General features: G+C 37.1%; 1 protein-coding gene across 6 annotated transcripts in view; it reads right to left on the reverse strand.

The window, feature by feature from the left end:
* Window positions 1-14,654, reverse strand: part of LOC126371710 (POU domain, class 6, transcription factor 2) — a 185,295-nt gene that overhangs the window by 131,492 nt on the left and 39,149 nt on the right. The gene's annotated exons all lie outside the window — the stretch shown is intronic.

The raw sequence follows: 14,654 nt of genomic DNA on the forward strand, positions 1-14,654 counted from the left end.
TTACGATCTGAAATATAGGAAACTTTTCTTTCACTTACTATTTACCGGCTAAAAATTCATGCTAAAAACCGGCCAACAACTCTAAGCCATCTCCCACCGAACAATAATAATTTATTTCCTTACATCTTCTACATTCAACAATGATACGAAACTGTCGAAAAAAATACAGCCGGCAGTTAATAACATAATTCATTTGATTATTATAGTGTGTCCATATAGGTCATTTGTAACTTCATGCTACTTTGTTCCGATAGCATCTTCGAAATGATTCTCGCTCTCTAATTACCAGAGTAAGTGTGCATTTTAATTATATAGAAGGGTGCAGAAAACCGGCGTCGCTTGAGGCATTGCGTACTGTTGGATTGTGAATACTTTGGACTTGATACAATTTGATATTTTATGTGTCTTTTAAGTTCGACTTCATGAGTTTGAAATCATGTTTGGATCATAGATAAATTACATCACATGGTTTCCAGGATGCGTGCCCTTTACATGGGACCTAAATATAGCTAGCAAGGAGTGCATACCCCTTTGAGGATACAGGCGTGATGCAATGGTATGTCCTTTAAGTTTATGTAAAGCACATTGAATGTGGTAGCGGCCGAACAGCTATGTCACTTGTTAGGTTATCTTGCTATGTTGGTGAAGTGAAGGGTGAAGTTTTAGTGATTTTTAAGTGCATGTTATCTGTACCTATTAAATTATTTAGCTAAGTCTTGATTTGTGCTAAGTATTACAAACGGCTTAGCTACTTTTTAGATTGTCTAATAATGTAGTGAGGTGAAGGGTGAAGTTTTAGTGTTGTTTAAGTGAATGATGTCTGCATAAAGTTATTTAGCTAAGTCTTGTGGTACATTACGTATCACAAATTGCTTCCGTTGCTTTATGTACCTGCTTGTCTAGTATGAATTGTTTCCCTCAAAACTTGCGTAAGTCTTAACTTACCAATCACTTATCACTAAATAAATTGGTATCATTATTTATCGAGACGTGTTGAAGCGTATTTAGTGATATATCATAAATCATACATCATTTAGTATCAGCTTTTTCTATTAAATTCATAGTCCAAATCATAATTCGTGGCTCTAAAATTGCCAGTTTAAAATTGAGTTCCAAATTTCAGTTGCAAACTGGCTATTTTAAAGCCAAACAGAATATAAACATAATCAGACCCTAAGACGCTGCGGTCTCAAGTTCTCAGTATAACCATTCCCAACTCCTTGTGATTACCCGTCGCCGTTTAATAATCGTCTTGGCAATATTTATAGCCGTTTGCCCGCTAATTATCAGGAATTTTGATACTTGAATTATTGGTATCTACTGTGCTGTATATTAATCAGCTAATAATAATACCGTGTTTGGAGAAAGGATGATGGCTAGCAAGATTAGATGGTAATTATCATTTGATTACGCTATGTTTATTAATAAACAAAGTAATTATCTTTAAGTTTTTGAATATTTTAGTTTGTTTGAATAGTCGGTTTTGGTAAGTTTTGAAATCTTACTTTCCTGCCATTGTAGAGGCCGAATGACGGAATGATCAGGCATTTTATAAGATTAAACCTGGCCGTGGCCTTCTACAAACTATTTATAGATTATCTGCAGTGATCCTCTTCCATTTTGTGTAGTCTTATGATAATCTGGTGTATTGTTGTAATTGGCTATGATGGGGTTGGAGATAAAAACCTCTAAAAAAAGATTAATACTTCATTCAAATTGGGAAACAATAAGACAACAACTTCTGATTTCTGCTTTGTTTGAAGTTGACAGTCGCTTCAATAAAAAACTTTTTGTTGACAATTTCTCCAGGGGCCTTGTGTAAGTTAGCTAACGATATCAAAAAACAGCAGTTTGACGCTATACGCAGATATGATAATCTTAGAAAAGCAGGTACTTAAAAGAGTTGACTACTTAAGTTGTTACTTTACCGTGTTTTTACGTTACGAATAAAGAGTATTAAAACCGAAGTTATTGAAGTAACGTCCAAATTTTATTCCAACATCACGCAAGACTTCGACATTTTTAAGAGTGACCAGACAAAGACTCTCACCGAATTGGTTCCGTGCCCGATTCCCGAATATCTTTCGCGAATTTTTATTTTACACAGAATTTAATTTCCGCCTCTGACGTGTCACGAGCCTCAAAAACTATTGCGCATCGCTCAACCGGTAATACAAAGCAATCTAAATTGGAAAATAGGCAACGCGCAGTGTGTGCTTACCAAAAACGAGCATGGTGAATACGACGCGATTAAAAAAAGAAGTCTGATGCCGATCGCGCCGCGGGAGGGTGTGGGAACCCCTCCCCCCTTTTTCCTACTTTTTTTCTTTTTTTCGGGAGGTGGGCGAGGCGCGGGTGCATACAGCCAGCGCCTACCTTTGTTTCGCATAAACAAATTAATTTCGGACGGTGTTTTTGATGGCTAATGCGTTCGGAAATTGAAGTGCACTCGTTGTCGACCGTTAAACTAACTCAAGCTGCACTTAGCAGGTCCTTGGCGGGGTAAGTGTGGGTAGAGTTAGAAGAGCCGCGGGCCTGAAGAATTTTACACTCCTTTTTCTTTGCGCAATGTCTTTCAACTTTTATGATTTGAAACAGTATACGTTCGATGTTTGATTAAATTTTATTCAAATCCATCGCAACGGATCTGGAATACCTATGAATCCCCTTTCAAAGAATTGCAGCTCATAAGAAAACAAAAATTCAACTCGTACCAAATTTGTAAGGAACTGCATGATCGGAAAGATGTTGCTCAAGACACTGCTCGTTCAAACTCGAAATTCGTTTTGATGCTCGAACAGCGGATCTCCGTAGGCAGATGGAATCAGGTGATAATCAGGCTGCGATACACGTTACACATATAGGCGCGGGTAGGCCCCCCTACCCTCTCATTAAGGGGGGCAGGCGGGCAGGACAATGCATGTTTGTACTGCTTTTTGCCCATTTTTTTCATTATTTCATTTCATTTCGCCCGCCGCCCACACGTCCGCGCTCGCGATTGTGTGCCTCCGCTTTTTTATAATTCGTTACCTTTTTTATCGGTCGCTCCATTTTCAGAGGATGGGTGGAGAGCGTTACACAGACGGGCGGTTCAATCGCAGCGGTCTCACGTGGCTACCAATGCCGAAGGATACTTACCGCGGCTGATTTTTTTTTCATTTCAGGGCCAACAATATCGAAAGCAAGTCAAATTAAAGGGAATGTGACGTTCTTTGCATATTTATCAAACCACATTGTTTAATTAACTAAAATAATTTTCGGTCTTTGCGGTTAATAACGTTATACGTAGATATAGCAAACTATCGTCGATCGAATACGGCGTAAAAGGAAACATACCAGGAAATTGTACTAAAATAAGTTTATTTATTCTCATTAGTAACTAGGTATGAAGCCGTTTCACTCTTACTGCGTAAAAATATGCGTATTGGGAATGAAAAATACGTAACGAAATATTTTGTATCTTCCGAAAAAGATCATCAGCGTCCACGTCCAATGAAAACAATGTATTTTACTAAAAAACATTATCCAGTATGAGGTTTTTAGTCTTAAGCTATTTCGTAGGATTAAAGTAAACTTCCTTAATTCATAGGGAAATTTTCATTTTCTTTAAAAAAAAAATAATAGTACACTTGATGTAGGAAAGTCACCTGTGGACGTTGTCTTTAAAAATGACAAAACGCCGCGTTCAAACCGCAAGTCCGGCCAGCCAGTATCATACAGATAACCAACCGATCTAAGTTGCACATTACTCATATTGTTAATAGGTTTCTTTTGTTGGGTGCTGCGATAGGTGACCTCTTATTGTCTCCCTCATTCATACACACATGATAAAGAACCTGTCTGTTGGCTCTATTTAGAGTTGTCAGTTGTTTGCTAACCAGTGAAAAGATTGTTTTGATATAGATTTGTTACCTACTACGAGTAGACGATAATATACTTTTGGCGTATGCTAGAATTGTATATTAGTATATTGCGTTTATGTACCTATATATACCTTGTGTTAAATACTTCTAGACACATAGAAAATACCGCGATGAAAGCCGGAATGTTTTAAAGAAAAGACAGTTCAAGAGTGCTCTTAACCGACGAGCATGTAGGAAGATTTTGATGAGAATAATCAAATTAGCAGCAGGAACAAAGGAATATTTACACGGAAATTTGTGTGCGTTTTATGTCGATAAAATTATGATGTACCTTATTTCCTTACGAAAGAAGAAGAGCCACGCTCTTGTCGGTGTATCGTTCTCCATGCTACTTTTTAGGGAAAAATAGGGCAGTGGTTTTCCTCTTGCCTTCCGCCTCGCAGTACTCTATCTGACGCAAGTGAGATGGCGTCCAGAGTAGTCTATTTCAAAGCCGTACTAGGACCTCTTGTTCTCCGCCTCTGAATAGTACTGCCAGTTACTGCGGCCCCTCTGTCAGGTTGCAGGTTAGAGGTTAGATAGACCCTTTGACTCGCCTCTTCCGCCTTAGCCTTGCCGTACCGATGGCTCCCGTCGCCTCCTCTGCAACCGTTGATGTCTTCACCCTTATCCCTGGGCAAGGGTTCTACGTTATACCCCGTAGGTCTTGTTACAAAATATACATATACAAAATTTCGAAGGCGCAATTATATTTATAAGGTTAAAGCGACAGTATTTCTGTATTGGAATATCTTATTGTCAATTGAATCGAATAATCGGGGTCCACATAGTACCAGCGTCGTGGTTCACGCCGCGACTTGTGCTGAGTGAGACCCTTTTATTTCAGGATGTCCACCACCACTTTATGATCATATCGACGAACATCCTTTATGCTATTTTGTAATTATTTTGTGAAAATTTTAAGTAATGTCATTGTCTTGTTTTTATGTATGGCGTTCTTTTATAATAAACAATTTCTATTCTATTATATAATTTGTTCTGCTTGTTTGTAGGCAACATTTTATTGTAAGAAAAACGAAATTATTATGTATATAAAATACCTACTTTCAAATAGGTATGTAAACTAGTATAGGTAATCAATACAGTCTCATACATGGTCGGCTTCGACAGTTTCTCGGAAAGTAAGTTCCTGGCCAAGTAGTCAATGCCATTTGCGGCAAATCTACAATAAGTCACGTCAAAAAAATATAATAAGCAGCATAAAGACTTTAAAATTCCAGTAGAATTACAGCGTGAACTACATTTTATTTATTTTAGAAGAAGAAGAAAGAAAAGAAAGAAAGAATGTATTATTACTTTTCAAAGAGAAAGTTCACGAAAAGTGACCACAGAAACAAATCAAAGTAAAGGAATGAAAAAGAAAAGAAAAGAGGTGAAAAGAATTTGCGTTCGCGCGAAGCTTGAAAATAGACTAGTGTTCCCCCTGGGAGTGTTCGTGTTACGAGCTAGTGCGGGTTTCAAGGACGGGGGAAAGTTTTTTACGCTTCATCACCTTCGAGGTGCGAACTAAGTGTGGAACTTCAGCTGAAAGCAGACTAAAATTCTTCCGCAACGTACGCGTCGGAATTTTCAAATTATATACTAAGGAATGTTTTTATATGCGATTATAATCACTATTACAAAGTAGAATAAACATTTATAATTAAATAAACTATGAAAAGGTAGTTTCCAACAAGTTAAATTAGTTACTTTATACTAAACGTCAAAACACGAAATTACTATAGAATTTGTACGAAAAGCAACATGTGACGTCAGAGAAAAACGTGACAAAATGTCGCACTCATTATTACATTTTTCTATAAGTATTAAAATTCATAGGAGCTCGGTGGCGCAGCGGTAAACGCGCTCGGTCTGCGATTGTTGAAGTTAAGCAACTTTCGCAAAGGCCGGTCATAGGATGGGTGCTTCGGAAGGCACGTTAAGCCGTTGGTCCCGGCTGCATTAGCAGTCGTTAATAACCATCAATCCGCACTGGGCCCGCGTGATGGTTTAAGGCCCGATCTCCCTATCCATCCATAGGGAAGGCCCGTGCGCCAGCAGTGGGGATGATGATTAAAATTCATAAATAGGTTAAAAAGAAAAAAGAAAACGTCTTTTGTTACCTTTTGATCTGGCTTTATTTAGTAATCAGAAACATTTGCCTCGATTCTGACATACTTCTGTAATAGAACAGAATAGTCATTTATTGTTTAGAATGTGGTGGGTACAACATTGTCATTGTCTTATCTTAGTACATGACATGTGTAGAAAAGATAAGGTCCATTTTTGATTTATTATTTGAAAAAAAAAAATGATGACGTCATCAGAGGAATTCGGCTCTTAATATATCACTTATAAAACTAAGTCAGTAAATAAAAATCGAACTTCTGTCATGATAGCGATTATATATTATAATTCGATAGAGTATTAAGAATTTTTTTATCTGCTTTCAATATTAGATTTTCCGTTGAAAGAATGAGATAATATCTAAGTAAGTTATGTTTTAATAGATTTGCTTGGATTTTGTTTTGCTTGAGTTAAATGTGCTACTTACGGTTGTACGTGATAACAGAGATCATTGCTGATGAAAATCATTTTTATGATTTGCATTGAAACAACAAGTTCATAAACTTTAAGTGGTAAACATAAAGTACAGAAATACAAGTTGTTTTTAGACTTGGTAAGAACAGAATGTTTCATCTAAAAAAAACAATATTGCTATTAAAAAACAATATTGGCATTTATACACACCAAAGTGAGTGACTCAGTGAAACAAATGTCAAAAAGCAATATTGCTTTTTTATGTGAAATGTTCAATGAAGAAACTCTTTACTGCACTTAAATCATTTTAAAAATACATTAGGTATTATAATAAGATAGGTAGTAGGTACAACAGGCGGCTTTATTGCTAAGGTAGCAATCTCTTCCAGGCAACCTTTAGGTAGCGGGATAGACAGTGTAAAATAAAAAATCGAAAATGTAAGCATACTTAGATAAACTATATTAAAACAATACATAGAAGACAGTAAATAATGATTATAATAATATATAAATACGTATTTATGTATCAAGTTTAGTTTAAGTTTACCTACCTACTGAAGAAGATGTAAGAAGAATGGAGTAGAAGAAGGAAAACGTTATAAAGAAGAGGAGAGAAAGTTGAGAAAGTGCTGCTTGACTTGCCCTTTAAAAGCATCTAACGAGGCGGTGCCCTTCGAATGTATATTGCAGACCACTGCATAATATCAGAAAGCCCATGAAAAAAAAAATGAAGTCCGCTTGAAACCAACCCGATGACGAGTTTTCGTCTGATGAGAGGTAACAAGATTTTATAACAAACATTTCGGTTTTAATTATTAAACTAAATTAACCTGTGTAATAAATGTGCTTTAAGGTCATTTTAACATTAAACCAATGGAAACAGCTACCTAAAATTATTTGACGAAATAAAATAAATAAAATTTCTATATTAAACATCGAATTAGAATCGGCCATTAAACAAGGGTTCCATTAATTTTTATGTTTCGTACCGACATTTTGAGAACACTATACATGGAGACTTCAATGTTATAAATATTATTAGAAAACATAAAAAGCATACATACGTCCCAAAGCTGGGCGCAGGCGTCCCCAGAATTAACCGGACGGGTACTTAACAGAGGAAATGATTGAAAAAATGAGCCAAAAAACATTATTTTCTATGTAAAAATAAAATGAGTATTAGAGACGACTGTATAAAGTGTGGCTGGTAAATCACAAAACAATTAATATAATAAAACATAACTGTCTTTCACGTGTCACGTTCCCAAGACATTACCATCATTTTGTCACTTCTTTAATAATTGGTAGATTTTACCTGCAATTATAGACAATTTTAATACAGTAACCGTTACAAATTCGCGGAATCAACAAAACAACGTTTACGGTACATTTGTACATCGAGACGTATTTGTTTCCAGCAATAAAGATATTTGAAGAATCTGTTTACACAATTGTTTTGCTAAAAATGGTTACTTTTGCAAACAGCCGAAATCCATTAAACATTGAAAAGAAAAATAAAACGCGCGGCGCCTCTACGCATTTCCAAGTTCGCATTTATAAGTGTATTGAAAAAAAAAGGATGGGAACAAGCCGTAATGCACGTGATTCCGCATTTTAATTCGTCTGTAATGTCGGGACATCTCCCTTTTTAAATGTTTATTACTGTTGTTTTTTCTTTCGTCACATTATGAAGTGCTGTGACGGGTTGAGGCGTCGATGTGCATACAGCGCCGCATTTTGCATTCTAATATCTTTCGTATCGTGATAGACGAATGAATACATGCAGTAGGAGCTATACTTTTATGCCTACCTTCATGCCATAATCCATTCAGGAACATCTTGACCGTTAGGTCGATCATGTAACATTCTACATCCTTTCATATTGCAGCCATTTTCATTCAGCTTTGTGATAACATTCACTGGAGTGAATGTTCTACGTATGCTGGAGCATAGGTAGAACTTTTCCGAACATCATCCCCCCTAGTATTATCCCGATTTTTCACAGGGTCCGCTTACCTAACCTGAGATTTGACAATTTATAAAAAATATACTAAGCAAATCTGTTCCTAAATTTACTTATATATTTTTTTTTTAAACTACGTTTTTAACTTGGATCTTGGGCATCTTCACTTATCGGTTGAGATTGTGTTCAATTCGTACAAAAACAGAAAAAGTTTTCACACACAATTCAGGTGAACGCGTTGATAATCGCTAACTTTTTGTAACGCACACACACGTCACGTCAGAAGCAGCTGTTACGCGTCGCCATGGCAACGGCGTCCATAATTAAAACTAAATTCGCGCGCATTAGACGTCCAGAATCACGTGCTAATTGCCAGGGTTGCCAGTTTACGGCCACGCGAGCCTGACAAACGACTTTGATCAATCACGCCCGTCCTTCGTGGGCAGCCCTGGCCGCGGCTGCGAACAGATTTATATTTGCTGCAACCCTAGATTTGTGGGGCAAGGAATCCGTTTTGGGACCGTGGTTAGGTACTTTTCTTTGTTAATTTTGCTTTTGCACCAATGATTTGTATAATTCTACACCACTCGCTTTAATATTAGAATTTGGGTATGTCGTCTGACTACTCTGGAGCTCTGTTCTGTTTATTCTAAATAGTAATCTACCTTTATTTAGAAACAATAAGTCCGATACGCAATTAGCTAAACTCGAAGTTCTTTGCGTACACATGATTTATGTATAATTATGTATGGGAGACGGGCACTCAACAAACTACCTTTAGTAAGTATATAAAATAGTGTATAAAGTAAGTTTATAAAAAAAAAGCAGAAAATTCAAATTGATATTAATTCAGAATCATCCCCTCAGTATTCGTTCTGATGTCACTAACATCCTGTATATATAGTACTTGTAATCTATATATTTAAATATTTTTTCTTTTTTAATCATCAAGATACTTAAGGCATCTTTGTTAGTTAGAGGTAGGCCTCATTACATATTCCCACTATGGTTAAATTTGGGGAAAATAAAGTTGACTCATACTTTTTACCTATACGGAGTCCTCTAACTTTTCTCCAGCGCTTGGGGCTCGAAAGGCGCCACTTGGTATTTGCAAACGTCAATGGTAATCTTCTCGCTAAATTCGGCTTTATTTCTCAGTAATAATACGGTCATTTTTCCCAGAACGATAAGCTATTTAGGCATGTTGGGATTTGAATTATAGGAACGGTCTTATGTCGGTTTTAACAAGTCGAGTTTGAAGAAATTATTTTGATATTATTATGTTTAGATGATGATGTGAAATTATTACGTGAATTTGTTAAATTGAACTGAAAGATTCAATATGGAATCGGAGCTAGACTTAACGACATTTGCACCGACTTATTCTATATGATTTGCCAATCGACTGTGCATTCAAAACATTATTCACCAAATAAAATCTTAGGTACACATGGTTTCAGTACAGGCCATATCTGACTAAGTCACCAAGTGAGATACCCTATATACAACTGCATACATTTTGTTGGTGGCGCAACCGTGGTGGCGTTATCAAGTTGTCCTTGTGAGTTAAACACGTGGAAAGTTTGGCGTGAATTTTAGAGCACTGGAGGTCAATATAATATGTTGCAAGAATATTCTAGAATTTTTCTGCCGTTTTGAACATCCAAATGGAACATACGTGACCTACTTACCTATGTTCTAAATGGATATTTTCAAAAGGACAAACGATTCTTGGATGTTATTGCGGTGACACTATACCCATGATATTAACTTCAGGCGCACGGAAGCTCACCCTTTGATATTTGTTCGTAAATTGATTGTAAGTACTTTATTATTGCTTTATTGATAAGAAACAAAGGATTGCATTTTCAACACTCTTTGCGACCGTATTAGATCTATTGAAAGTAAGTATCGCTCTACGTTTAGATATTTCACACATTCCAAGATGAATTCTTTAGCGAAAAATTCGTTTGAAATTCAGCGTGAAAGTTTATTTACAAAAAAGAAGGCAATTTCCGCATATTCCGCAGTTTTCGAGTTTAGTGAACTTCTTTAGGACATTTTACTTTTTTTTAATTTTAAGTACTTTTTCATACAACGTATAAAGTTTACTTTTTTAATCAGAATCGTTACAATCACAAACGGTGTGTTAAAACCACTTGTTGAGGAAAAACCGAAAGAGACACTAATTAGATTTGCTTGGGGTCAAGTTTTCTACGATCCCTAACTTAAAATCACGCAACTTAAAAAACTGGAAAACTAGGGTCTTTTTCAAAAAAGTTTCAAATTTTCTAATGCCCCTGTGCAGAATAAGGACATTTCCTAAAAACGAAACAATCCCTACACACATAGAGTATTTGATGCGAAGTCGCGGGAAATGATTGGGAAGATATTAATGGCGAGCATCCGTCCCTCTCACACTTACGCTATGACCGACACTCTATCCTGCCCTTTATTCGCTTCTTTCGACCTCGATTTTCAAGTGCGACCGATTGTCTTTTGTTTCTTACAGTGTTTGTTGCCGTGCAATTTTCATTTTGAAATTTATGTTCAAACATTTCGTAGGAGGTTTGAGCTTTTGAATATGGAAAAGCTTATCATATTGATGTCAATTTTTGCCACAATAGAAGCGGACGTTATGTTATGAAAGGATTTTGTAACTACGTATAAGTAGGTAGGTACGTATAGGTAGGTAAGTAAGTAGGTACTTCATGCCCTACGAGAGGTGTTTCTTATAACAAAAAAATAAGTCGTTTTTACCAGACTACGGCTAAGCCGAAAGGATGGAAGGGTTATAGTTTTGGGAGCTATCTGAGCATAACATAAGCTCATGACTAGGTTAGTCAAGAGGGACAATCAAAGAGCAAAAGTGCAGTCAGTGAGCCCGGCGAATTATTTGTAAACAGTGGTGAAATTATGAACCATTACTAAATTTATGTTTTTGTAGGTGTTTTTGGTCTATTACAGAAACGATATGTAACCAGGAGGTCTTAAGTGCAACCAGTTAATTTATTCAACCTAACTCTGAACCCCACACATACACTCTCACATACATAAATACATATGCACTTATTTTGTTACTGACTTACTATCGTTATGATTACTCCTTCTATTATACTCGCATACACTAAACTCGCAAACTCACACATTCATATTCCTACTTAACACACTCACCCTTAATTTTAAGTTTCCTTTGGCAAACTATGCGCCAATATCACATGTACCCATTTGTTTTACGGTTTCCCAAGATACAGGCTCCGCCTAGTTGGGGAACCTCTGTTCATTTGGATATATTTTTTATATAAGTACCCATCCTACTATATGTGCCTCATTGTATTGTTTTACATACATAAACATAAACTCACGCCTATTTCTCACCGGGGTAAGCAGAGACTATAGAATTCCATTTGCATTTGCGATCCTGACACACTTCTCTTGCTTCCTCCACATTCATCAATCGCTTCATACACGCACGCCAGTTCAGAATAGATCGTATTAAACCTTTTCGAAGGACATGTCCAATTTGGTCATTGTAAGTCCTTCTCGGTCTTCCTCTGCCAGCCCTACCATCAACTTTTGCTTTATATACCGCTTTTGCAATTCTATTATCCTTCATCCGCTCTACGTGTCCAAACCAACCTAACATTCCCTTCTCAATCTATATATGTGTATTGTTTTCTGGTAATAAAAACATTTTTCATTTTCATTTTTCATTATTACTTTGCAAGAAACTGACTGGACTTTTGCACCTTATCGTACATACTTCTGACAGTTAGTATCAACACCTTAGCAAGCTTTCTGTTAGACCAACGTAATAGGTGGCCATTATAAACGGCGATACGGCTCACCACTTACATGATCTTATTAAAGTTTATTAACAAAGAATAATGCAATATCAGTTTCAACGAGGCACGACCACCACCTCTGAGATCGCGCCAAAATCTCTGGAAACCGGCTGTACATAGCATTTTCACTACAACTTTTTAAATTTACAAGCCAATTAAAGTAAAAAATGGATGCACCCTGTTCGCCACCCCTTTCATTATGATTTTTTTTTGCATTTTTTAATGATAATAAATTCGTTTTCCGCGTGCGTTCATAACACTTATTACTCGTTTTCACACCACCGCTTGTTATCTCGTAAAATATAAAGATGAAGTTACATTGCTGGGTTTGATTGTGTGGTCTGGGTGAATAGGGAGGGGAACAGGAAATGTACTGTTCATTTAAAAAATATTTAGAATGCATTGTGGTTCGTAAAGTTTTCGTGTAGAATAGAGATTCTGCTTTACAAAACAGTTACTACGCACAAAAAATATTTATGATAAATTAAGTTTGTGTTGATTGCTACAAATCCAGCACGTTCCTGAAATATATTTCGTACCTTTGATTGCAATCATATTTTGCAGCATATTTAATTTTTGCACGCACATAAAAAGTAGTATGATGTACTTTGAAAAGAAATCCCGATACAAATTGAACGGAACCGTATCCAAACGATGGTAACACAAAAAGCCGACTGGTTTTTAATGAAAAAACTACATGCAGTCAATATTTGATGAGAGCCAATTTAAATGGTCGTCCACTTGTAGACATCGCCATAGTTCGTCCCGACTAGCGCTGCATTCACATGTGGTGGTGCCCCCACCGCCCGCCAATTTCCCGAAAAAAGAAAAACGAAGAAAAAATAAAAATGGCGCGCACACCCCTTGCGCTTGTGTGCGTCGAAAAAATGCAGATATAATGCAAGTAATAATAATAATAATAGGCGATCGGACCGCCGCCGCCCGCCCCCACACAATTTTCATTCAAATGTGCTTGCTTTTTTAAACTATTTTTTTCGATATTTTTTCGGGATTTCCATTAGCAATGCAGCCGGATAGTTGTGCTCTCCGCTGAATAAGTGCATTGTCCACGCACTTTTTGTGTCAGCGTCTAGCGGCGGATTTTATTAAACTGACAGCTTTTGTACTACTCGTGTATGTGACGGAAATTTAGTGGCGTGTGGAATATTTTAAAAGCTAAATTCTTGATAAAGTTTTGTTCGGCGCGAGTTCTGAGTAAAAGAGACAGCTATATTTGCCTCGCTTTCGCTTCAGCAAGATGTAGCTGGTGTTACCGAAACAAACTTTCAAAGAAAAACAAATTTTAAATAAAGTTATAAAAGTTTTTACGGCATATTTTTCTTCACATTTAAAGCTTAATTTGAATGTGGAAAATATTGCAGCAAACCCATTTTAGAGGAAGTGCCGACACTTTAATGAGTGACTGGGCTTGTTCCGCTCGCAAACACGTTCTCTGATTAATTTCGTCAAAAAGTAAAAAATTGAATATGCTCAACATACGGAATTGAGTGGGACAGAAAAAGCGCGCGTTTCCACGACACTCGGACAGAATACGACATGACATTCAATTTAAACTCGGACGACGGACCACGCTTTCAATAATTAACATAATGTACTTTTTCTCCTTTTTGCACTTTCCGTTTGACACTCCATCACTCATGGAAATTCCATTTTCAATGCTGCTATATGAGGGGAGGGGCGCGGGGTGGTCTTTGCATCCGCGCAATGGACATGGCGGTTTTGGGGGTGAGGGGTGGTCGAAAAAAAGATTGTTAAAAAGGCTGCCCCCAGCGCGGCAGTGTGTGAGTGCGTGTGGGTAAAAAACGCTCACTAATCGATACTATAGATTCTGAAGCAAGTAGGTTGCGCCGGCCGATTGCTCGGTAGTGGATCGCTCGCGTATTTTCGAAGGCCTAACGAAGCGGCGAGTGTGGATGTTTAGTCTTTCGACGAAATTGCGAGGTCCTTTTGAGGTGCGGTCGTCTTTTTGCGGCCGGCGTCGGACGGGCAACACTTGAGAATTAAGGGCGCTTATTCGCACTTAGCTCTGGTCTCGTTTTTGCTTTATACGTTTGTATAGAGCACGTGTTTTGTAAAGGCACTACTGCCAAGTGGATCTGTGTAGTTGAAGACAACTTGAGGTCCTGTAGGCAAGTTAGTTGCCACCCAACACTTCGCCGTGAATAAGTTAATTTCCGGTCAACGGTTCGAGGGCGAGAAAAGTTTTAAACAGATTACTACCTAGTAATCCCTATTTAACAAATTATCAGGGAGAATTTGAATTGAATTTATGTATATTTTCATACAGGTTAGTGGATAAAATATTGATAAACTAGCAATCTAAGTAATAGTACCTATAACTTTTGGATCTAAATTACCTTCAAAAAACAAAAGCAGAATGTG

This window comes from Pectinophora gossypiella, chromosome 13 (assembly GCF_024362695.1).
Source record: "Pectinophora gossypiella chromosome 13, ilPecGoss1.1, whole genome shotgun sequence".
NCBI classification, from domain to species: domain Eukaryota; kingdom Metazoa; phylum Arthropoda; class Insecta; order Lepidoptera; family Gelechiidae; genus Pectinophora; species Pectinophora gossypiella.